The sequence below is a fragment of the Tympanuchus pallidicinctus genome, unplaced genomic scaffold (assembly GCF_026119805.1).
Source record: "Tympanuchus pallidicinctus isolate F22 unplaced genomic scaffold, pur_lepc_1.0 scaffold44, whole genome shotgun sequence".
NCBI lineage: Eukaryota > Metazoa > Chordata > Aves > Galliformes > Phasianidae > Tympanuchus > Tympanuchus pallidicinctus.
The window spans coordinates 372155-398226 of record NW_026294763.1 but is presented as its reverse complement, the minus strand read 5'-3'; the positions used below and the strand labels follow the sequence as shown (position 1 = coordinate 398226).

Sequence of the window (26072 nt, the reverse complement as noted above, 5' to 3'; positions counted from 1 at the left end):
AGGGATGCACCACAGAGTTGACAAGTTGCCACAAAACAGCTCTAATCCAATTCCTAAGGATGGCAGCATTTGTGGAAGCGGGATTTAAGACATCTGTGTACAACGACGATGAAGCACCTTCCTCGAGACAGCACTACAAATGCAACCTGAAGCCGGTGTTACCATTGCCTAATGCTGTTAGCTGACATTTGCTGCATTTCTGTCTGCCTGCCAGTGCACTTAATTTCATTGACACTGAAACTGTGTTCACACTGGAAGGTGAGAGGGAGGAGGGAAAGATCCTGGACTGGCAATACTCACTGGGACTCACTTGCATGGTGTTTCAGAGAATTGGTAATTCTGCTTGGTGGCACCTGCCTGGCTGTGCTTGGTGCTTGACGTAACACAGCATGACAAGGATCATTAGTACAACCTCAGATCTCAAGCTCTAGTCCTCCTGCAACAACCTGCTGCCTGTGTCCATAGCTCTACTTTAACATCCTTTGTACCTGGGAACTGCGGCAGTCACTCACTGGTTTTAAGGGATATAGCTTATTTCTTCCATCTTTCCTTTTGTTGTTTGTTTGTGATGCTCTGATGTCCTAATGAACCATCTCCATGTTAACCCCAGATCTGCACTATGATAACTATAGATATCAGCTTCTGGCTGACTGAAAATTTCTTTTAGTGATTGCATCACACAAGTTTGTCAAAGAAAGAGGGCGTTTTGACAGCAGCATGTCTTGAAATCCAATTTTACTGTCAAGCCCATGGTACTAAAGTCCAGCCACTAGAGCAGACTGCATAGGAACAAAAATGAACCTCCCAGCCGTAAAACCGGGGATTTATAAAAGTGACTCTAAAAATCTAGAAAACCTAGTTGATCTAATTTTCTTTGATGAAACTGAATGCCAGAATCATGTCCTTGTCATAGAAATCAAAGAAGTTTTCATCTTCGCATTAGGTACTGTTCTACACAATCTTTTCCACAGCAACGTGATTCTGCCAGCTGGCATTGAAGGAGTACACTCCATTCACACCAACCAAATGAAATAAATCATATTTCATTTTCAGCATTCAAACAAGTCCCTACACTAAAAGCTATTCTGAGGTTGCTTGAAAAGTCTCTGCCTGAAGGAAAAGTACAGAAAAAAAAAAAAAAATCCCTGAATTTTCATCTTGAGTTGTGCACTTTAAAACAGGAAAAAAGGCTTTTTTAAAGGCATTACAGATTAAATTATGGCCACTAACCAGTAATCAGACAAAATTGGATTATAATAACTAGTTTAAAAGTCTGGACTATAGATAATTCAGTTAGGTTACATAAATACTCATCAGTTATAATCTAGCCAGAAAAATATAGTTGATTACTTTGACAGCAAAACTGATACAACTCATGCAGCTACATATTTTACATCTCTGCAGTCATATTCTATATCACAACAAGAAAATCCAAACTGATGTGCCCTTGAATGAATGCATGCCATCTCTGTGCCCGTAAGCCGGTATCCTCCTTGACAGAGCCCTCACAGTAGCTGTCAAGGAGTACAAGTATTCTGATGAATTATCCACTGCTCACAGTTCAGACCACAGAAACACATCATGTGGGTCACCACGCGTCCTCAGGGCTTTTCCAGTTGCTGTGGTCAGTATTCTGCCATCTGTCACCAGCCAAGGTCTCTCCTTGAGCACAGCTCTTTGGGCATGTTGCCATACATCAGCTGTCAGTAGATTATAGCCTGATGGCTCCTCCTGCTCTCGCACCAGGATTCAGCCATGCTGAATTACACAGGGGGTTGCATCTGCCATTAATGAGGGAATGGCTTGAAGGCTGGTAATTCCCACATCTTTCCAGAAGTGAGATGCATGTCCAAAGAAGGGCAACAAAGTTGGTGAAGAGTCTGGAGCACAAGTTGCATGGGGAGCAGCTGAGGGAACTGGGATGGTTTAGTCTGGAGAAGATGAGGCTCAGGGGAGAACTTATTGCTTTCTACAACTCCCTGAAAAGAGGTTCTGGTGAGTTGTGGTTGGCCTCTGCTCCCAGGTAATAGTGATGAGATGAGAAGTAATGACCTTAAGTTGCACCAAAGGAGGTTGAGATTGGATATTTGGAATAATTCCTTCTCATAAAGAGTAGTAATGCATTGGAACAGGATGTCCAGGGAGGTGGTTGTGTCTCTGTTCAGGGAGGTGTTCCAGAACTGTGGAGATGTGGCACTGAGGGACATGGTCAGTGGGCATGGTGGGAATGGACGGGGATTGGATTTGGTTATCTTAGAGGGTTTTTCCAATCTTAATGATTCCATGATTCTATTCCCATCTGTCCATTACACAGAGTTCTCCTTTCCTGAACAGGAGAGCAATTGAATTTCAAGACAAGAAAGCATCTACGTAACAGATAATCTAGGTACATTCTAGCTATTTTTGTCTCACACAACGACCAGATCCAGCTGCAATGCTCCATTTTGCCTTAAGAGCATAACATTTCTTCCTATTGCTAGCCTTGCTGCTACACAGAATCACAGAATTGTAGGGGTTGGAAGGGACCTCTAGAGATCATCGAGTCCAACCCCCCTGCCAAAGCAGGTTCCCTACAGCAGGTCGCACAGGTCGGCATCCAGGCAAGACTTGAATATCTCCAGAGAAGGAGACTCCACAATCCCCCTGGGCAGCCTGTTCCAGTGCTCCATCACCCTCACCGTAAAGTTCTTGCGCACATTTGTGCAAAACTTGCTGTGCTGCAGCTTATGTCCGTTTCCCCTTGTCCTGTCTCCATGTACCACTGAAAAGAGACTGGCTTCACCACTATGGCCCCCACACCTCAGATATTTATAAACCTGGATTAGATCCCCTCTCAGTCGTCTTTTCTCAAGGCTTTCTTGAGGCCCAGTTCACTCAGCCTTTCTCCATAGGAGAGATGCTCCAGGCCCCTCACCATCTTTGTGGCCCTCCGCTGGACTCTTTCCAAGAGGTCCCTGTCTGTTTTGTACTGGGGAGCACAGAACAGGATGCAGTGCTCCAGATGAGGCCTCAGCAGGGCAGAACAGAGGGGGAGGATCACCTTCCTCGACCTGCTGGCCACGCTCTTTTTAATGCACCCCAGGATGCCATTGGCCTTTTGGCCACGAGGGCACACTGCTGGCTCATGGCCAACCTGTCGTCCACCAGGATGCCCAGATCCCTCTCTGCAGAGCTCCCCTCCAGCAGCTCATCCCCCAGCCTGTACTGGTGCATGCAGTTCCTCCCTAGGTGTAAGACTCTACACTTGCTTTTGTTGAACCTCATCCGGTTTCTTACTGCCCAGCTCTCCAGCCTGTCCAGGTCTCGCTGAATGGCAGCACAGCCTTCAGGCGTGTCAGCCAATCGTCCCAACTTCGTATCATATACACATATATACACATTTCTAATCATGCTGTAGCAGGCAAAAGATGTTTGAGAAAGTTTGCATGCCCTCTCTAAACCTTAGTGTCATCTTGTGTGTCATGCTGTGGCACGTGTTTAAAGTTTATTTAGTATCTACACCTAAAGTGCCCACAGTAATTTAAATAACTTTTTTTTTAAATTCTGGTAAGTTCATTTATTTATTTCATTTGGTCAAAACACACCAATTCAGATAGGAATTGATTTTTAAAAGAAAAGAGGCTTCCTTATGAAAAACTGCGTATTTCATAGAATCACAGAATATCCTGAGTTGGAAAGGATCAACAAGGATCATTGAGTCCAACCAAAAAATAAACATTAATTAAAATAATAAAAGAACAACTCCCATTGAACTTAAATTTTACTGTAGCTGTGCACCAGTTCCACTAATCAGCACACCAGTGGTGTAAAGCCTGCACTTGTCAACTAGGAACTCCATTAACATCAGTCCCAACCTTACCAAGTGGAAACACCAGTGCTGAAAATTCCAGCTGTAAATGTGGAGTAGCAGAGGTTGATATGCATGTGATGCAATGGTTCCCAGATCTGTGTAAACATGGTGCTGGTGCTGCACCAAGCAGCAAACGGGATGGATCCATGAAGGTTTCTCATAGGCAGGGCATCTCTCCTCCTCTCCTGAAAAACACCAAGATGTGTCTCTCACAACAGGGATTTTAATTTAATTTCTTTTCCTAGTGCTCATCTTTGGATGGAAATACATAGATTAATTTCCTGTGTTCATGACAGAGCTGTGATAACCACATGGGAGCACATAGTGAGGTGGCAGAAAAACTCTAAGCATGGTAAAATGCTCTGAACAGTGCTATCTCCATGGCAGAATAACCTCAGCCTTCCTCCCCCTCCATAACGGCATAAAAATGCAATTGTGTATTGCTTCCTCTGTGAAGGTGATGGGCCGAGGAGACTAAAGGGGATATAAACTCCCCATATTCTCAGCATGAACCAATTACTGGGAGATAAAAAGAAAAATCTGCAGGTGATGTGCCCACATATCATCTGTATAATAGAAATAACAGCACCACTGCTCTGCTCAGCTTAGTGTTGAAAGGATGAATACACTGGAAACCTCAGGAGTACCAACAACCTTCTTCATTCGTTCCTAAACTTTACTTCTGAGACATGAATTCCAAAGACACCATCCTCAAATCTTCATTTTGTCATCAGTCCTCAGGCGTCTCTGTATATGTATGCTACAGGGGGAGGTAACAGGGGCTGCTTATTTTTGCATTCAACTCAATCAATTTGTTTTGGAAAGACAGTTTTTAATCATTCTCAACTTGAGAGCTGGCAATGCAACATTTCAGGCTGGTTTCATGGCAGATTTATAAGGGAGTTACCGACAAGATCTTAACTATAGAATCATTAATGTATTGCTACAGTAACCCGAGAAACATTCAGTGATTTTTATTGGAACATACATATTTCTTCAAGACAGTTCATGACATCTTATCAGATTTGCTTCTGTAAGGAAAGTTTTCATATTACAACTAAGCCATTTTACTGTTGCTGTGGTAACTACAGCACCAGTTACAAAAGGTAACCACAGAACAAACTCAATCGCTGTGTAAAACTCATAGCCAAGTTTTCTTTATTATCTAGAAAGGGAGAGAGAGGTGCTAGAAATAGACACGAATTAAAATTCAATAGCAAATAGCAGTTGAGTATCTGAAATTTGAGGTCAGCCCCTCAATTCTGTATCCTTCCCAACCTGATGTCTTCCACTCGGTTGGCATTGGGCTGGTGTGACTAGATGCTGCTGGTGCTCCTGCAGTCACCATCTCCCTTTCGACACTCAGAAACCTGAAATTCCTTTCAAACCAAGAATGCTGCAATCACAAATATCCGAGTATTGATGTGTTGTATCTGACTGGGTTTGATACTACTCTGCTTTGAGGAAACTGTATTCCCCATGGATTAATTTTCTTGGGCTCGTTTTCATCAAAAAGTACTCTGCACTTGTTTTATATTTTTATCCCCAAATCTCAATGCAGGGCACACTGGTGCATGTAAAATCCTGTCTTAATCAAAGCGGAGGTTCATTTGATCACCTTCTGAGCAGCCAATGCTCACCTTCCAGACATGTCAAATCAAAAGGAATACTGAGAAAGCAGAGCACTGACATGAATTCATCCCAAATCTAGCATGAAGTTGGGCCTTATGTGGGAGCAGAAATTTTGTTCCATTCTCTTCCCAAATATGACAGCAGTCTAGCACATTGCCTATTACAGGTGGATAATATGTTAAAAAATGAGGATTTTTTTGCTCTTCAACAGTAATTTTCAAAATTCTCAAGTCAGAATCCTGCAAGTCTGGCAGAGTTTCATAAGGATGCCTGTTCTCACTTTGCAAAATTGATATTGTTTCATTAAGTTTGAGGAAGGAAGGCTGTTGAACAGCAGCACCCTCCGGAACCGACGTCATCTCCTTTAATCAAGGAAAATAACAGTCATAAATCATTTGGTATTTTAACTTCTTCAACAATGATGCGTGCTATTTTATGGCCCTCGTTGCATCTTGTATGCAAATGATTTTGTCTTAGAGCATACAACAATAAATATTGCATACAGAGCTACTGGATTGCTTCCACTTCCTTGCACCGAGCTGTTGCACATACACTAATATCTGCACAACAAAGTCCTCAGGGCAAATTGTGTCATCTGCAAAACAGCCTCAGTGGGAGCAAGCACAGGGTTATAACTAGAGTTAGCAGAGCCAATAACCACGCACAACTCTTCAGAGATAGGATTTTCTGGCAGAGAGACTACAAATGCCATTACCGGAGAGATGGAATGCTAGGAAGATACTTCAAGTTGTTTGAAATCTGTTCTTCCCTCTCTCGGCAGCTTTATTTCAGACAAGTCCACTGGCCTGTCTGTACTTTCTCATTTACAAAACGGACAGGTTGCCTGGCAATCTTGACAAAATCTGGTCCCGCTGGCCCTTCGAGACCAAGGTGTTGCCCCAGTAATTATGGGGGCTCTAAATTATCTTTTAGAAAGCTAAAGTACAGTGAAAAACCCTCTTCCCAGCCTCTGAAACACTGTCATTTTCCATTCAGTTCTGCAAGACCTCCCTGGAAGGGTTTGACTACATGTACAGTAATGACACAAGATAATTGCACAGCCACTGAAATAATGCATGAGTCTCTGGGAATGAGACCTCGGAAAGGTCACAGGCTCCCTCATTATCTTTATGCTTTCTTTTGTTTCTCTGCTCTGCCCTTTTTCATCCTGAGAAAATGCTTCTGAATGCTAATGGCACAGTGCTTGGCATCCCCTTCAGCAACCATGTCAGCATAATTAATTAGGATGATAGAACAAACACCATTTCACACAGGTCAGGTAAACCTGTTTTGACACCAGAGGAAGAGCAGACACAGGAGGATGATGCACAGTACCTAGCCACGTTGCCAGGATTCAGGAAACAATAGAAGAAAAGAAAATTTAGCTAGAAGTCATGGGATGAAATGGAGAGAAATGCAGCCTGCCTAACAATGGAGATGTATTGTAGCAGAGAGTCACCTGGGAAGGATGCTGGAAACCAGACAAAGCTTTGAGGCTCTCCACAGACAGTTAGATCCTGCCTTTAGGTGCAACGTGAGCACAGAACAATGCAGGAAAGCATTTATGGCTCATTTTCTCTTTTTATTCTGTCTTGCTGACTGGCAGCAAGATTGGCACCAAAGTGTTTTCCTACAGCTCTGAACACTCCGATTCCTTCCCATTGCCCACAGACTTTTCCAGGCACTTGGTTAACTAGAACAGAGGCATTCATTTCATTCTATTTATCCTTTCACATACACACACTTGTGTTGCAAAAGGTCATTACAGAAATAAGGCAGCCTTTAAAGCCATGGGGAATATTTCTGCATCTTCAGTGAACAGATTGTTCTTCTCATACACAACCTCATGTACATGCTACCCCCAAGGAACAGAAGCAAAATACTGTTGCTGCTCACAAGATGTTAGTCATGCTGAGACATCACGATTCCTTCTCATTTAACACAGGTGCCTACGAGAGCTGCCATATCCATATTTTGGCCTTAGAAATCAAAGGAAACATCCCATATGTCAGCATTTCCCCTTGCAGTCAGAGAGTGCTCTGACGGGAGGTTTCAAAGTAATACTCTGGTGGAAAAATCCTGCAGTGTCTATCCAGCCAATGCCTTTAGCTCATCCTTAACGTACAGTTGGCATGGATGAACTTAATTAGAGCAGATCTCTGGGACACCACACCTTGCTTTCTGTGGGTGTCACACAAGCAGCCACTGGGACCAAGAGCAAGACAGCTAATGAAGAAACCTCTCTCTAGTTCATCCCAACTTGGGAAGTTGCTCACACTTGAGCCCTACAGACATAAAATGCTCTGATTTGGCAGCAGACTTAAGGCACCAAACAGTTTCAAGTGGAGGGCTATAAGCAACACTCATTTTTCCCTTTCTTCCTTGGTATGAGATGAAGTCTGGGGGAGGAATGTTAATTTCTGCATCTCTCACCTGACTGATCAAATCTAATATTTTTAAATAGAAAGCATAAACTGAGCAACTTCAAATGTCAAAACGTTGCAGAGCGATGTTAATATATTGATTCCTGTGTCCTCTGACACACAAAGAACACAATCTCATTGACTGAGTGGGGAAGTACTACATTTCTGATTACTTTAAATGTCAGAATGGTCAAATTGCTACATCTGATACCACGGCAAGGAAGGACGTGTGGCCAGATTGTTCCCCTCCTGTGCATTAGAAATAGATGCTATGCAATGTAGCGGAGGGCAGTACTGACTTTTGATACCAATGGTTGAGTGAAAGCCTCTGCAACATGAATGCCTGAAGAAACAACCCTTGCTATCATTTGTTGGATTTCTCTCACCCTTCAACAAAAGGAGCTCTGAGTAGAAAACCTTTAGGGAAATGAACTGAGATTGAAGCAGAAAATGGACAAAATCCTGGTGTAATTAGTTGCAGGAACTAATGGGATCACCTAGAAGAAAGAGTTATTCCTCACAGATAGGCACAGGTAGGCATTCAGACAGAGCAAAGCAAACCAAAGGCACAGAGATACGCCATGGCAAAATCCATCTTCAAACAACAGGTTCAAGTTCCATTGCCCAATCCTACTACTGATACATTGATTTTCAGTATCCAGAAAAACAATTAATTCAATGAGCAGGGCCAACTCTGAAAACATCTTTTAGGCTTCCCTTGAAAATCCTGTGGGATGCTGTAGGGCATCTTACAGAGGACTTACAGAGCATCCATGTAGTGTACAGACTCAGTGCAGGGCTGCATCATGCTATGGGGATGGGAGATATTTCCTTCTGCAGTTATCTTCCCTGTCATTTTTAATGTTTTTCTTGTAGAGGTCCACATCTCTAGTACAGCTTCTCAGCCAGCTCCATGGGAATTTATTTCTTCTCCTCAAAAAACTGCTTTTCAGTTTCAAACAGAAATAGGTTTGTCAACTGGATGGATTTGATAGTTAGATGAATGTGTTTTATCAACGGAATGGATTAGGCTGTTTGCATTTTGTCACCGCAATCTCAATCCATCCTGCCAATAAAACATATTTCATCAAAGCTTTAGGCCACCATGCTAACAGAATGTGTTTTGTCAACAGCCTAAATCCATCCTGTCAACAAAATCCATTCCAAAGGAAAATAACTCAATCTCTTCTGTCAACATCAGGAGCAAAAACTTGTTTGTTAGTAGATGGAAAGCGAAAACAAAATCCATGGTTAACTATCAATATTTTCAGGTCAAAACAGGAAAAAATACGAAAGTATCCATCAGCTTAGCATATATAAATGAAAACAATTGGTAAAATTAAACTTAAGCATTTCCTGCTGTGACTGGGATGTGAACAAAGCTATGGAGGTGTCCAGTCTGAAGCCTGAGGCTTCTGCTACCCAGACTTCAGAGCTAGATCGTAGAAGCAATGGTTTAATGAATACATATTAATTAAGAAAACTCAAAGGCTCCGTATGCAAATTACTAAAGTTCATTGAAGACAGAGAGCCAGAAAGCCAATTCCTCTTGCTGACAGAAAGCTACAGTAGCAGAAACATAAATAACACTGTCAGGAGGTTCCATCCTGTCCCTTGTGCTTTAATTAGAGCTTGCAAATTAATTGGACTGATCCAGCCATTACGGTCAGTCATGCTACTCCTTATCTGTATCTTCTCTGTTGCTTCCTACAGTCACTTAAAGGCACAATGTAGATTTTTTAAGCAAGGATAACATCAAGTCAGAGACAGAGCCTTTCCTAAGAAGATTCAGTGTAGCCAGGGCCTTCTGAATTCATTGGCACAGAAGCATAAATGACTTATGTTGGGTTTAAAAGGACATTCTGATAGGTGGCAATCCTGTTTGTGAGTGCACATGCACACACGCAACTCTGTAGAGGAGCAGATACAGAACACAACCATTCCTGTGCTTCCTGGGGAGCAGATTCATACACAACTCTCAGTAATGTAAGAGTCACTACTTCCAAAGTTTATTAGACTGGTCTCAAAGCAAGACTGCAGATACTGAAGTCTGCTAGCTCCAACTCCTGTCTCTCTACTCAGTGTTCTCAAAGGACATTGTAAATATTCACAGTAGCTTCCATTCCAAGTCCTAAGACAATAAAGATTGATTGCTGTCAAATAATAAAAGTCAGATAGGTTTTCAAAAAGGATTTAGAGCCTTTGGGTGCCTATCTTGAAATGCTATACAAGAACACAAGCCATAAACCTCCTTTCAGCAAAGGCAGCGCACGAATTATCTTAGCCAGACATTCAAAATCAACGACCTCATTTAAGAACAAAATGTTTGTTTCTCTCTAAGATTAGCCATTGTGGACTTGTAAACCTTTCCTTAGATTTCAAAAGGCAAGAGAACTTAATAAAATGGCACTTAGTTAAACACTCACATGACTTTATTTTGCTGCTTTATGTTGTAATCTTTGGAAGTGGTAACATCAGGACAGCCTTAGGTGGGGGAGGCGAGAGACGAGATGCAAGACTAATAATCTAAAGCAAATAAAGTCTAACAAATCAAGTTTTCTCCAATAACTAAGTATAATATGCAAATACATAAACCTGAGGCCATTACAAAACAAGCTTCATTTGTTACCTTAGCCTAACCTGAATCTTGATATAAACACAAAAAAAAAAAAAGAAAGAAAATACCCTCTTGTGTTGTGAAAGAGAACTCTGAGTACTCGGTACTCCATTAAAAATTCATCCTGAAGAACAAGACGTCACATATATCACTCCCTGCTAAGGAAAGGCTTGCATCATTAAATTAATTCAATTTCTCCAGTTGCTCACTTCAGCATTTCACTACTTGAAGTGAAATTCCTGCTATTTTACAATTGGTTCCAGCCTCTTATTAAAAGCAGCCTTACCTTCCTCCAGATGGTCTGTGCTAATTATCAGCCTTTTGCACTGCATTATCTTAGTCTGTATTGTGAAGCAAAAGGATTCATTTTAATCACACAAAACAGTAATAAAATCATCTCCATGGGGAATTCCACAATGTGCGGGTTTTTTTTCCCACCTACAGAATAGTCTTAAGTATTTAATGATTTATTGATGGAGTTGCTTTGGCTTTATAAGCTTTTTAATTCTCTTTAATATGCATATTGCCTTCCAGACCCTTGATTACACCACTCGCCTTAATCATTTACAACTTGACATCATCTTAGCAGGCTCTTACCAAGTTCTGTTTCATAACATTTGGCAAATAATCATAAACAACAGCAGTAGACATTTATTTTTCCTATTAATAGAGGTTCTTGTATTGTGAACTCTGGCAATGGGATGTTGCACCCTCATCATTAACAGGACCAAGTCTTTTAGGACAGAGATCATCTACTAATTACACTGCAGAAATTTGTACTACTGCAGAAATACTGTCCTCCTCCCACAAGAATAAATTTCTTCTCTGTACGCCAAATTCGCATCTGGATCTTACAAGAACTAATCTGTTGACAGCTTTGCAGCATGACTTCTATTCTCTCATCATATTCCTCTATTCACAGATTCACTTGTTGCCTGTTACTGGATAACATGGGATACTCAGAGCAAATGGGATAAAGAACATCAGTGCTGACCTGGCAACTTGGAACATAAAGATTATTTGGTGCAGTCAAAGCTATTGGTCACATTGACTAAACCAAAAGGAGAAATCAAAATGTGGTTTGCAGTAGTAATGATGATCACACTAATGAGCTGTTGCTGTCACAGTTCAGCATCAGGTCTAGATGAAAAACATTGGGAGAAAATGTTTGTATGTGCATCCTTAGACAGAAGCACACACATACATGTGTCTATTATCATCGAATCATAGAATATTCCAAGTTGGAAGGATCACTGGGTGCAGCTCAAGTCTCCAGAATACTCGTATTCATCATCAGCATAGATGAAACAAATAGTTTATTTTATTTCTAACAACTTACTTCTGGCTCGTACTCAATGCCTGTGCATTTCCAGTGCAGGATTCCTGTATTTGCATTTTTATTAAAACCTTATCAAGCCTAATGCCTCCACTTGTCATGGTGCAATTATATGAAACTAGAGATTAGGCAGCCTTACACATCCCATCTTTTAGGTGCTTTATCACGTCCTTGTAGTGATGGCATTCATCAAGTCAAACCCAATGGCCCCCTCAACCACTTATCTGCACTAGTGGTTACTTTGCCCGTCACCTTTGTTTTCCCAGTGTTGCTTCCTAGACAGACTGTTTCTGAATAATATTAGTGCTGGAAAATCAGCACTGATTTGTCCTAGGTATTCACTGAAGGGCTGGGTGGAACACACTGTGATTGCAAGTGAACTCAACAGAAAACGTTCAGTTGTGAGATCAGAAGAATCACTGTTAGCCTTTAATCGCAGCAGTTTTAAGAAAGAAGCAGCAGGTGTGTAACTCAAGCAAGTTCTCTTCAAAAGCACAGGGGATATTGTGTCCCCCTGCAGAATCCACAGCTTTCCTTCAGCATAATGAATCACCTCAGCATAGTCAGGAATGTACACCCTTTCTGGAGGAAAAAACAACAACAATCAAAACACTCTTTGATGCTCCTTGCTCCCGCAAACAAAGCACTGTATCTGCAATACCCTCCTGCAGCATAAATTCAACCATTAATTAGGATCCTAGACCACAGCTTTGAAATCAGCACTGCTTTCTCTCAAACGCATTTCAGCATTGCTTATTAGAGATAAAACAAGAAGCCTTTCATTTAAACACCACCGTAGCGGTACCTAGGCTGGCTTCACTCCAGTTCCCAAGGCACTGGTAAACTTGAGAAGAGATTTCAGACTTCACAGATCTTCCCATAGCTTTTTTCCTCTCTGGTGACACCAACTCTAATGCTCTCTCATCCCTGAGGAACTGCAGGAATAGTAGACTCAGCAGTGAGGTATCAAGCTCCTACTTGATATCCTAACATAGTTTTTAAACCACTGTATTATTTATTAAAGGAATTACAGTGGAAATATTGGCAAGCTGAAATTATTATATGATTTAACCTCGAGGATGACAAGATCATATTTTGATGTATGCTGTGCTGGACATACGAGCTAGTTACAACATGAGGACTTTTCCAGATTCAACTTTCTCCCTGTCTTATTTGCTCCCATCACATTGCTGTGCATATGTAGGCAATCAAAGATCAAACAGTATGTGACAAATTCACAGCTGAACTGCAGAATGATGTTTTCATGAGGACGACACCATCCTATGGAGGAAGGGTTGTGTCTTGCACGACACAAGAACACGGTTTTCAGAAATAAATGCAAAGCATTTGTTGGCTGAAAACCTGGAAGCTCTGAAAGGGGTAGGCAGTAGGCTGGCCAAATGCCATCAAGTCTGGGGAAAAGATGCCCAACTGTTCAAATTTACCCATCAAGAAAGAAGATAAGGCAGTGACAGGTATCCTCTACAGGGCCTTTTTCTTTAGTGTTCACATTATTAACCTCAAAAATCTCAACTGCAATACCAAACAGTCTCAGCTTCTAGTGAAGTCAATGGGAAGACTGGAACTGAATTTATTCAGGGAAGAGCTGAGCGATCCCAATTCCCTTCTGAGTCTGATGTGACTTGTCTGAGTAACTCCCAGGTGAATGAGAAACTGTCTGCAGCTGAAGCCTGGCTTGCTTTTATCAGAAGGAATGGCAGAAGTCATCTTGTATGGCAGCTTCCCTAGCTTGCTATTGGGCTTGCTTGCTTCAGAGAGCAGAGATCCATATAAGCTGTAAATAGCTGAACAGACACAATATTTCAAAGTGGACACGTGCAAATAGACTGAGTCATTTCCACTCCTTTATTGCTCCAGAGAAGGAGAAACCTCTCACTGGAGCAATTTCCCAACCTTAATGAAAGAGAGAAGTGGAGAGGAAAAACTGGGAATGCTTACCTCTAAACTTTTAAGTGTCCTTTTATCCTTTCAGTGATCCTTTCGTGGGCAGTGGGGAGAGTCATGAAGCAACACCTAGAAGTGATGAACAGCCACCTCCTTTCCCTACTTACTTCCAGCTCAGAAAGCAGCAATTGGTTCCATGCAGAGCATTTCCTGAATGCAGGAGAGATGCAAATCAGCACATGGCTGGCAGAGATCTTCCAGCTGTTTGCAGTGTGGACTGGGGAACAACAGTAGGATGATGTATCTAATTTCCCATTCAGCTATAAATATGCTGCTGCAATCATAATGTATCAACCACGGATTAATTCACACCCCCTTGAACTTCACTGGGAAGGGATCTTCCCTAATTCCTTCTGCTAACCCAGCTCTCTAGTTCTGAAAAGTTACTTTCCAGGTGAGCAAATGCTATTGCACCCCCCAGCAAAATCTGCTGCAAAGCAATGAGTTGGGCTGATGGTGCTTTGAAGCAAACAGTGGCTAAATCACTGCAAAAAAAAAACAACAACCCTCGCTTGGCACAAAACACTGCAAGCAGCAAAGCCAGTTTGTAGCAGCACAGAGGAAAAGAGGCTTAGCAGCCCAAGCATTGCATTTCCAGCACTGTAAAAGATGGTCAAATAATGGAAAAAAATTATGCAAATATAAAATCAGTTGGTGATAGATGGGGAGGATTAAGCTCTGTTGAATAAGTTATCCTCTGCAGAAAATATTTTAGCCTTACCATCCTGCTTGACAAATAATGGGCAGATTAACTGGCTAAATTTTGCATGAGGTAATGTTTCCTAGGGTTGTAAACCATCCCTTTAACAGACTAAAGTTAAAAAAAAAAAAAAAAATTAAGTTGTTTTTTTTTTCTAATTTGAAAGTTGCTTTTTGAAATTTTTGCTCCTCATCCTTAAAAATTTATCCTCACAAAAGAGCACAATAAAATTCATCTGCAAAGTCCCCAAATGGATTTATTAAACTGTATGAAATCCCCACGATGACTATGTGTTCATTTTAATATTTTTCATAAATGCAGCATGATAAAATGACCCAAGGCTACTCTGAATCCAGATGAGAACTAACAGTGTGGTTTAATTAACCCAATCCAAGTTCAAAATTTCTGTGACTTTGCCAAAAAAATTCTTAAAAGAGTTTAGAAATTTGCCTGCACTATGTGCACATCTGATGAAATGCAGAAGTATTATTCCAGTTCCTGTTCCAGAATGGAATATTTTTACACCAGAGTCTTTGTTATGCCAAAGACCCTCACAATAAATGATCTGCAGACATCTCACTCGAGTCCTCTGGCTGAAAGTGAATACCAATACCATTACTTAGATTTCCCATAAAGGGAGAAAAGCCATTTTTCTTGCCTTCCTGTCTGCCTTCCCCTCCCAAATCAAATAAATTTTAGATATTTAAATGAATTAAAAGGTAATAAATCCTCACCTGAGAAATGGTAGGAGTGCATAGCAAACACTGTGCTTAAATAATTTAGAAAAATGACCTGCTGTGATATTATGCCTTCTGAAGTTCAGATATTTATTAGAGTCCCTTTCTTTGTGCTTTGGTTCTTTCATGAATACCATCACATCAGCAGAGGTGTCCCATGCTGCAGTAATGGTTCATTGGCTTAGTGCACCTCTAACAGCTCCTCATGTTCCTTTCTGATGGCTGTGGCACCTTGGAATAAGAGCAATGATGTGGTCCATAAATTGTGTAAGGCCTAGGCAAGTACAAAGAATGTAGCATTTCTAATGTGCCGGGCTATGAATCTCCTCAAAATCCTTCCCAAAAGCTCAACCACAGACTCAAGGTCACTCTGCCTCCAATACAACTCTACACCAGTGATGACTCTGATCCAAAACAAAGATCCAAATCAACAAGACACAGTAGCTCATTTCTGCAAAGGTTAGCTGTGGGAAGGATGAATTTTAACAACCATGTTGTTCCTCATCCAAATAACATCCTTGCCTCCAAAACAAATCTCAATAAGAACCAAAAAAAAAAGGGAAAAAAAAAAAGAGATTTGTAGAGATAGAAGGGTGATTTCACTGTTTTTATGAATGCTTTTATGAAATGTTTTATGATTCTAAACAAGCCATTTTATTTCTGTCTCCCATCTGGATAAAAAGGATAAAACTACTTTTTCACCTCTCACTGCCTTGACTGTAAATTCTCTGGAGCAACAATCACTTCTTCATATGTCTCTGGACACAAATTAACACTTTGAGCACTTGTCTCTGGTGCAGCATCCATTAATGGAATTAAAGTTATACAAGCACGCTTTCTAAAAATGTTCACACTTCTTTCCACACTCTAAATGGATTTTTGCCAGTATAAACCTGCTGCTTAGACAACCCTGACTGAATTCCCCATAGCAAATGTCCAAGAAGGAAATCATTGACTCAAAGGTTATATACAGATGCAAATCCCAGTTTATAATACAGCCCAGGAAACAGGAATGTATTTGAGGATTATTGTTCTTATGTAGCATAAGGTTCTGTCAAGTGTTCTAAATGTTTCCCTGAAAAAACTGTTTTTAAGCAGTCAAGACAGTCAAAAGCAGAGAGAGCAGAAGGATAATTCCCTTAATTTTACAGAATTTTTACAGAATTAATTTTACAGAAGGAGCCACAGCTGATTGAGATCCCCATCTGACCCCAACCACTTCCAGTCATCCTACTCCCTCCTGTCCTAGCCTTCCATGTGGGCAAACACAACTGCTTTTGAGTTCATAAGGCAGTCAGAACAAAACTAGATCCAGGTTAAGAATAATCCTTCCTTCTTGTAGAACTAATTTTAAAGCAGACTGATTACCTTGTTATTCATATATCAGCCAGACGAGTGCTCGAACTGTATCAACAGGCCATGCCAGAACTTGAGTGGAAAGAAGTCATCTACTGCTGCCAACATCCCCATGTCTACCTAAAGAAAGGACTGAAGAGCCAACGTCTTAGCCATGCATATGCTTTTTCATACAACTTCTAGCACAATAAGGGCCAAAAGATTGGATTTTCTGGGCCCTAATTCAACAGAAGTGCTAATTCCTCATAAGAAGGTTACAGTGAGAGTTCAAGAAGGTCTAAGCTATGAACAGGGAGATCCACAGGCCTGTGATTCATGTGTTCATTTGGATGTGGGCAAGATGACCCAGGAAACAGGTAAATCTGCTTCCAAAGCTGAATTGTTGAAAATTAATTAGTCAACACGTTTGATTCAGATGGTATTGTACTTTATTCCACATTCAGTGCATCATGTAACATAGACAACGTACAGTCATAGAATCATAGAACAGGTTGGGCTGGACAGGACCTCAAAGATCACCCAGTTCCATCCTCCTGAAGCAAACAGTGCTGCCAACTACTAAATATATCTGTTTGAATATGCAGTTACCTCTTGTTAGTTTAGCAAATGGACCATCTGATAAGCATGATCTTATCAAATAAGAAATGAAGTCTTTTTGGATGGATTGCTTTTTTTTTTTTTGGTCCATGTAAACTGTATGTTGGGTGTATGATGCATGTTGAGTGTCACACACCAAGCCACTTCCCAACTCCCTCATTTCCCATCTCAGCTCAGAGCCCTCACATTGCTGAGAATCCCAAACAAGATATTTCATACCCATTTTATAATAAATGCCCACTGACAGATATTGAGCCCACACTGGTGGGTAACTTAATCAACAGTCAGTTTCCAGCAGTCTGTATAGCAAATTATAGCTGGCATTTAATGGAACTGTAAAGCAGAAATAGCTTTAACACACCAGTTGGTATTTTAAACCACATAATAAATTCAGTGCTACCCAGTTACATATCAATTAATAGCACTAAACATCTTTAATGTATTAACAAAGAAGTCATTCCGACATTAAAATTTGGATTAATTAAAGCAACAATGAGGTTATAACTGACTGATATTTTATAATGCACCTGATCTTTTCAGCCATTACAAAAGGACCTTTAGCCAACATATATCTGCCTCATGAAATTTAAACTCTGGAGAAAATTAAAAACATGCACTTGCAAATATTGCCACGGTGCACTTGACTCCGGGTCAGCAAAGGGCATGGAGGCAGCCCAAAAGCAGCAGAGTGAACAAAAAAGCCATTCCAGAAGCTGTGTTATTATTTGAGGTGATCTGAACCTGCAGCAGGTCCACACACAAATGGAGATTGAGTAAACTGTTCCATTAAAAATCTCACCAGTGACTCTGTGTATTTACCCGGTGGTTTGTGGCTGGCTGGCTGGGTTGCACGGTAAATGGGAAAAAGCAAACAGAAGTACCAGAGCTGTGTCTGCAATGGCACCTGCTGACCTGTAAATATTGAGGCAAAGAAAGGGAAGAATAATAAGTTGGACTCACCCTGACACAAGCTTTTAGCACAGAGGTTCCTCCAGGATGATTATGGCCCATTTGTAGGTGTACATTTTTGTGCCAATGGTTTCACAATTTGCAACGTGTCTGTGTGCTTGCTCCCTAAGGCCAAAAGGAAATATTTACAAGAACACCAAGGCAGTGTTTTTCCCTCGCAGATCTTTACACATCGTCAAAAGAGACATATTTACAACGGACCTTTTGCCTGTTATTCTCAGGACACTTTGCACGGGGATTTACAAGACCTGAAGGTAATGTAGAAAGCTGCCTTCACTCCAGGACTAGCAAATTGCATTAATGAATTTAATATAATTTTCCTGCCTTTGCCTGATTAGTTAGGGGCCCAGGCTAAATCAATCAACCTTTATACTCTCAGGTCATCTCCATCTCTCTGCTCATGCTCTCTCCTATCTTAACCCATCTCACACTTGGCTGAGAGCTGCACAGAAGCTGCTGATGCTCAGAAATACTTCCCTGTGCTGACGAGCAGTGTTGCTCAGGAGTCCATCTTGGGACTGATTCTCTTTAACATCTTTATCGACATAGACTGTTGGGTTGAGTGCACCCTCAGCAGTTTGCTGATGACACCAAGCTGAGGAGCGCAGTTGACCCCATAGAAGGGAGGGATGCCATCCAGAGGGACCTGAACAGGCTCAGAAAAGTGGGCACGTGAGAACCTAACGAGGCTTAACAAGGTCAAGTGCGAGGGGCTGGAGTGGAGCAATCCCAGATATGAGTGCAGAGTGGGAGAATAGCTTGAGCAGCTCCTGCAAAGAAGGACCTGGGGGTTCTGGTGGATGAAAAGCGGGACATGACACAGAAATGTGCTCTTGGGGCTTGGATGGCCAACAGCATCCTGGGCTGCAGCAACAGGGGGTTGACAGCAAGAGGTTGTCTCCCTCTGCTCTGCCCTTGTGAGGCCCCATCTGGAGTACTGCACTAAGGCTTGGGGACTCCAGAGCAGGAGGATGCAGAGAGGAGGGCCATGAGGATGCTCAGAGGTCTGGAGCACCTCTCCTACGAAGACAGCTGAGAGAGCTAGGCTTGTTCAGTTTGGAGAAGAAAAGGTTGGCAGGGAGATTTAATTGTGGCCTTTCAGTATTTAAAGGGAGATTATAAACAGGAGGGAAATCAACTTTTTACGTGAGTAGATTGTGACAGGACAAGGGGAAATAGTTGTAAACTATAGGAGGGAGGGGAGATTTGAGTTTTCAGTGAGAGGGCAGTAAGATGCTGGCACTGCTGCCCAGAGAGGTGTGGGTGCCCCATCCCAAGGAGTGTGCAAGGCCAGGCTGGATGGGATCCTGGGCAACATGATCTGGTGCTTGATTTAGCAACCAGCAATCCCTCTCATGGCAGAAGGGGATGGGACTAGATGATCTGTGAGGTCCCTTCCAACCCAATCCATTCTATGGTTCTGTGAGAGTGTAAGCATATTACCTACCAACACCAGAACTGCTTAGAGGTATTGTAATGCTATGTTACAAAAAATAAATAGGAGGGTGGGAGGTCTAATTAGAAAGGCTAATCAGGCCTGTTTCCTCTCATCACCTTCTTAGATGGATCCTAAAACTTCGTCCCATCACCGCCGTGCACAGACCTTCAGCTCTTGACTCCCTCCAATCAACAAAGCAATGGGATATGCACAATATTGTACAGAACCAGAGGGCATCAACTGATTTCATGGTGCCACTTGAGTCAAATTGCCCTCTGCATCTGTATGCAAAAAATGTATTCTGCCTGTTCTATCTTATGCCTGCACTCACAGACAAAAGACTGCTGGATTCTACGTTCTGCTTTATGTTAAATTCTGGTGCTGGAAACACTAAATCCTAGTATCTACTGTGATTTACTTTCCTTTTGAACTGCAATCAAATTAAGCTTGACTTTTACTTAACTGCCTCCAGGTGGGCCCCCATGGCCGAGGTCTATCACTGAAAGCAGTAGGTGTGTAATCAAATCCAGTTAGACAGTGATTGATATTTTGCATACCCCCTAATTATGTTATTAAAGATCTGGCATGTTGTTTGATGTCAAATAGTATGTGGTTGCTAGAAATGAAATGCAATTCATTTCTTAGTTTGGAAGGGGGAGAGAGAGGCTGATAATAGGTTATGAGAGACACGAGTCATATTCTGCCAGCCTTTGGGGTGCATCGTGTGCAGTTTTGATATTCATCAAAATTAATCCGTCAGTGTGCCTGGACCGAGCAGATTGTATATTGGTACAGTTCTTTATCTGATAGATCTTTATCTGATATAATGACATATCCTAATGTATCTGGCAAATCTGTCCCAATAGGAGCTTCAGCATAACACAAGAAACACAGATTTGTTTTTCAGCCATTGTGGAACTGTTATACCTACAGTACAGCCAGAGGGACTTCCTCCCAGCATTTCCAATCCTGTGACCAGACTCCAGACTCCCTCCATTATGGAAACCATTACCAGTAGACCATATTAGTGGCAATTCCTCACCCCCATGGAATAGATTTAATTCGCTTTCCTCTACTCACCCCAGATAGAAACCAGCATAACCTACAAGCCTATCTACACTTGAAAGTTAATTCAAGGTTATAGTAGAGCATGAATTTAAAGAGAAAGAGATAATCTTTAATAACCACACAGAGACAGCTATTCTGGAATAAAAGGGTTGTATTTAGTTTAATTCACTTTCTTTAATCACTAATCCTAAACAGGTGATTAGCTCTTTATTAACACACTGAAACCATATCCCAACCTTTCAAAAGCCATTTCTTAGAATTCCCTGGATAACAAGCCTGGTCACAGACCGTAATTAAGCTCAGAGTGAGAAAGTGCTGTTCTGTGTGGTAGAGCCAAGCTGAGCTGACCGGGTGTCAAACTGAAGCTACGCTCCAAGTCCCACAGCCACGTCATCTTTCTTTTGTTGGTAATTGCAGCTCTGGATAGAGAGCAAACTCGTCAAAAGAAGTGTTAGCTGAACTGCCCCCCTGTTTATTTGCACGATCAGGAGGAGTGCTTTGGAAATGAGGTTTTTATGATCCGTTATAACAACCCTCCAGCACAGAGACTTCGCAACCGGAGGTTTCAATTTATTTGCATGATTGTTTTAGAAAGAGTTGCCCAAAACAAGATGCCCTTAGAGCATCATAAATAACGCACTGCTAAGGCTGAATCTTTGTAAGAAATCCCTCAGCAGAAAAGAATGAAGGAAATTTACAGAAATTCCAGAAATACAGAAATTACACAGGAGAAATAACAGAGGCAATATTCTCTTAAGCTTTCACAAGGAACTATCAGCATTTCATTCTTGGATAATTTATTCCTTTTATTTAAATTAGAAATGTGTGTAGAAAGGAAAAAAAAAATAAGGAAATTGCCATGTTTTTTGACACAGTCTTGCAACAGAGACAGCCTCACAAGCCTGGGATATTGGCCTTGGATTTAAGGCTGGAATCCTGAGAAACCAGACCTCCCCCCCCTCAAACTCTCCCCAAGCCCCTGAAGTGTCACTGAGCAAGCCTTGAGAGCAGAAATTTGGGAATTTGTTAATTCCCATGGACTTAATGCAGTTTTGGAAAAGCAAAAACACATATCTCTGTGACCCATGTGGTTTGCACAGCCCTTGACTTCCCAGGGGTGTTTGGAAATAAAAATATATCAACCCTGAAAATATATTTGGATATTTTGGTAGGAGACACCTGTATCACGAAAAGGACTAAAAGAGGAAATTTAAGGACTTCACAAAAATAAATCTTGCCAAATACACAGATTTAACTCATCCTGTAGACTTGTTCAGGTAGGATACAATTATCTGCTCTTTCCAATTTAAAATGATAGAAAAAAAAGAATTAAATTAAGTTCAAGAGAGCTTTTCAATCAGACTGCAAGAAGCCCAACAAAAATCCTGCAGTGGGTTACTGAAATGGATGCTCAAAGCATGGGAGCATTTGAAAACTGAATCCATATTTTAAGCAATTTATATTGGCCTAGTAAAGCAAATTGTAAGGACCTCACTCTAGGAGGATCTTGTGCAGAGGAAGCCCAGCGTTTAGTGTGTCATGAGAATTCAGACCACAGTGTCACAATGATGAAGACTTCGATCAACTCCATCCGATCTAAAGGTGCAGCCCCAGTCTGTAGGATCATGTGGTGCACAGTGCAAGCTGCCTCCACCTCAATCTGTTTTTATTTCCTATGGGAAAAGGTCACTTCATCCTCTGCTTGTCAAGTATCATAAATAGTGGAGAGGTATAAGAGCAAAGTCTAGGCACCCAAACTAAGACAGACCTTCTCTATAACTTTGGAGCCATGTTCAGGTTGATAGTGTTGAGTTTTGGAGCGCTTGGGTTGCTTTTCAATCTCAGATGTGATTCTGGAAGTATAAAACAGGGCAGTGTTTGTGTTCATGTCCATCTCTACAATCAAAAAACAATGAAGTTCTTTATTGCAAATTCATTTGGTGTGAGAAGGCCAAGGATTGATCTTCCTTCTCTCAACTGAAACTGAGATATAGGTGTACTGTTGAAGCTACGTTGTTGCTTTAGGTGTGCTTGACCCTTTAATAGTAAATCAGTGACTGACTAAAACTGGTGCTTTCATTTTGTTCATTTTGAACACTTGGTCGACAACATTTGTGCAATAAACTTGCCATAACCAATGGGGTTGCTCTGCATATTCAGGAAAGTCAATCTTCTCCCCTGTTGTTGCCATCTCTTGTGGTTTTTACTGTTTGAAAGTTATACTCAAGACTGTGCTATTGGAATATGAGATATGGGATATGAGAATATCATTTTCTTCAACTATAAAATATTTTAAGACACTGGCCAAAGATTGGAAAGTATGATGTCAGTGTGCCTTCTGTGAATTAGAAGACAAAAAAAATAACTGCATTTAACAAGAAACCTCTCTCTTGTTACACTGAGAGATCCTGGTCCATTATTTTTGAATATTTTGTAATGGATACTAGGGTGCTCAGATACAACTTTAAAGCCTTAACAGGAAGTTGAAGATTTTCAGATTTTGGTCTTTTCTAGTATTTCTTTTCATTGCATCAATTAGTATGGAATCATGGAAGGGCTTGGGTTGGAAAGGACCTTCAAGATCATCTAGTTCCAATCCCCTGCCAGGGGCCTGTTGCCACCCACTAGGTCAGTATAACCCACAGCAGCCAGAACAGGAGGCAAAAATAACCAGGCAGAATCCCAAATTCCAATTCAAGATTGTTTGTGGTCTTTATTCATCCCACTGCAGGTCATTCTACCCGCAGAAGCTGTTTGTATGTGTGTGAGCCTACATTTGTCAGCCAGATGGAATCACGTTCATGGTCCAGCAGTAAATACCTTTTGCACAATGAACTAGATCTATTGGTTTCATTTCATACAATACTGAGCCTTTAAATCAAGGGAATAATACAAACTGACTCCTTGCACACTCACAGCTAAGCACATACTTAGCACTGTAGAAGTTGGGCAGGCTCAGGATGCTCTATCCTTCTTTCCCTGCAATCAGAATTGACATGAGGCTTAGAAACCTCACTTATCTTCATTAAAAGCCACCAATGGGACTGTATAAACCTTATCTGGGCTGTAACAAAGCTGCTTTCACAACTGCACCAAAGAGCTGCAAAAATGATGCTAATGCTCAAGGCTTCAGATTAACTTTAATTCTTCACACGAAAGCTTGAGAAGAGCCTACTCTTGGAGAGATGTGTTACAGGCTGCAAGGCTGGAATGATTTCTGAGGACTACTTATGGAAACTTCAGTAAAATCAGAATGTCCAGTAATAGATTGTGACAACTGGAAGCACCAGTTTAATTGCGGCACCAGTTAATTCAGCTCCAGTTCACATCATTGGCCATGATGACACAGTTCAGTGCCTGTCATAAAATCATACAATCACTAAGGTTGGAAAAATCACTAAGATCATCTAATTCAACCATCTACCCATCACAAGGACAGGTTCATGAAAGGGTGAGATTCATGAAAGGGCCTGGGTTCCTTCTTCACTTTCTCTGAGTGGGTTTTCCTCTCCTTTTTAGCTGTGAGGAATGAAACCCTTTCAGGACAACTTTTTTAAGAACACAAGCAAGATTGATGCAGAGATGGTAGATAGGCATGAACAAAATGTAGAAGTAATAATGCATTTAAAAAGTTGTCACTCATTCCATTTTCTTAAATTTCCAAATTATTAAAGCTAACTTAATAACAACATCCACTGTGTTATTATTATGATGATGATAGCATCCATCCGCCATTGATTTTTCATGGCTAATTTGCATGTCCTGCAAAGTAAATCTTCATATATTCAAAACAAAGATGTGGTAACGAGAGCCACAGGATATTTACATAACACAAAGCAGGTCAGCATCCAGAGAAGAAACAAAACAGCAACTCTCAGCACAGCAAGGTACCAATTTTCTCCACTATTCCAAGGTATTCTGCAAAAAACAAGCTACTGCGTCCAAAGGGAAACGTCAAAAAGTTCACAACTGCAATTATCACTTTCACCAAATGCTTAGCACCCTGTAGCTCAATTAAAAATAAATAGGTCAGCTGGCTCGAATGAAAAAGTACTAATTAAGGCATTTTTTATTTTTTATTTTGCCCATAAGAACTGAATAGTCGGCTAGTATTTTTATTGAAGCTACCTGATTTATATAATGCTGAATTAATTAATTTTCAATCGCTATTTGATCTCTTATGATATTACTTTACTTTCTTCCTCCTCCTTGCAAAGAGTGATTAGGCTGTGCCACTAATGAGAAACATTAATTTAATAGTTTTAAAATACATCATTAAACTCATTTCTTGAACACATTAATATTTCTGATTTATTTTGAATTCAAACACCAGCCCTTCTGCTTTAAGCAATGAAAACTCCACTCTGCATTTCTGATGCTAACAGCTGATGGTGTGTAGGGGCATCTGCCTTCCCAGCCCTGTGACTCTCTATTGAAGTGCAGAAATTGCTAAATTCGGAGACTGACTCTTTCTTCCATGCCCGATAGCCACGATGACCAATAGAGCAGATAACAGGAAAATTCTTAATGCATTGTATAGCCCTCAGTATTCCTCATCCTACAGCATACTCTATATTTCAACTGCAGATCAATATAATCACTATGGTTAGACCTCTCAGTACGCCAAGCATTTCATTAATTCCTAGGAAGAACAATTCTGCCAACACACTGCAGCCAAGGAGCTCCCCCATGGTTTTAATATTGCCAAGCAAAGTATTCGCCCTGTACCAGATCTCTGAAGCCAGTGCTGTGTCTGTTGAGAGATGATTTGCTTTTATGACCATAGAAAGTGAGAGATAAAACCATTTTACAATAAGGGCGGGGATTTATTTAACTTATCTTTCTGCTAAGTCACTGTGATACATCTTGATGCAGTACACTGCTGTGTGCCATTAAAAAGAAGAATCTGAAGGGGAAAAAAAAGCAGAAAAGCAAAATCATATTTCTTCTAGGTTTTGACTAACCTCTTCTGGTGTTTCCTATTTCATCTAATTTTGGTATTACTAACAAAACAATGAAGAGTATAGTTGTCAGCACCTCAAACACAATGGTCTTCAGAAGGCAAGGCATTCCTGTCTTTTTTCTTCTTATCATCTGTGAATAATGCAAAAGGGAAAAAAAAAAAAAAAAAAAAAAAGTGCTACCCTTGGAATCACACATAACAAAAAGAGCAGAATAAATGAAATCAGAAATTATTTTAACTGATGAGGATGCCAGCCCTAAGACAAATGATGTTGAACACGGCTGTTTCATCAATTACAGGGAAGTTTCAGGGGTTTCCAGGTTTGTATTGTATCAGTGGTTCTGCACAGTTCATTGCTTTCAGATGTGCTCACTTCAGATTGTTTGACCGCAGCTGGAATTCATTTGGTGATGGATTGCAT

At 41.0% G+C, this 26072-nt stretch overlaps 1 protein-coding gene across 1 annotated transcript in view; it reads left to right on the top strand.

The window, feature by feature from the left end:
- LOC128090180 (cytosolic purine 5'-nucleotidase-like) overlaps positions 1 to 26072 on the top strand; it is a 587975-nt gene that overhangs the window by 404413 nt on the left and 157490 nt on the right. The window lies entirely within an intron of this gene.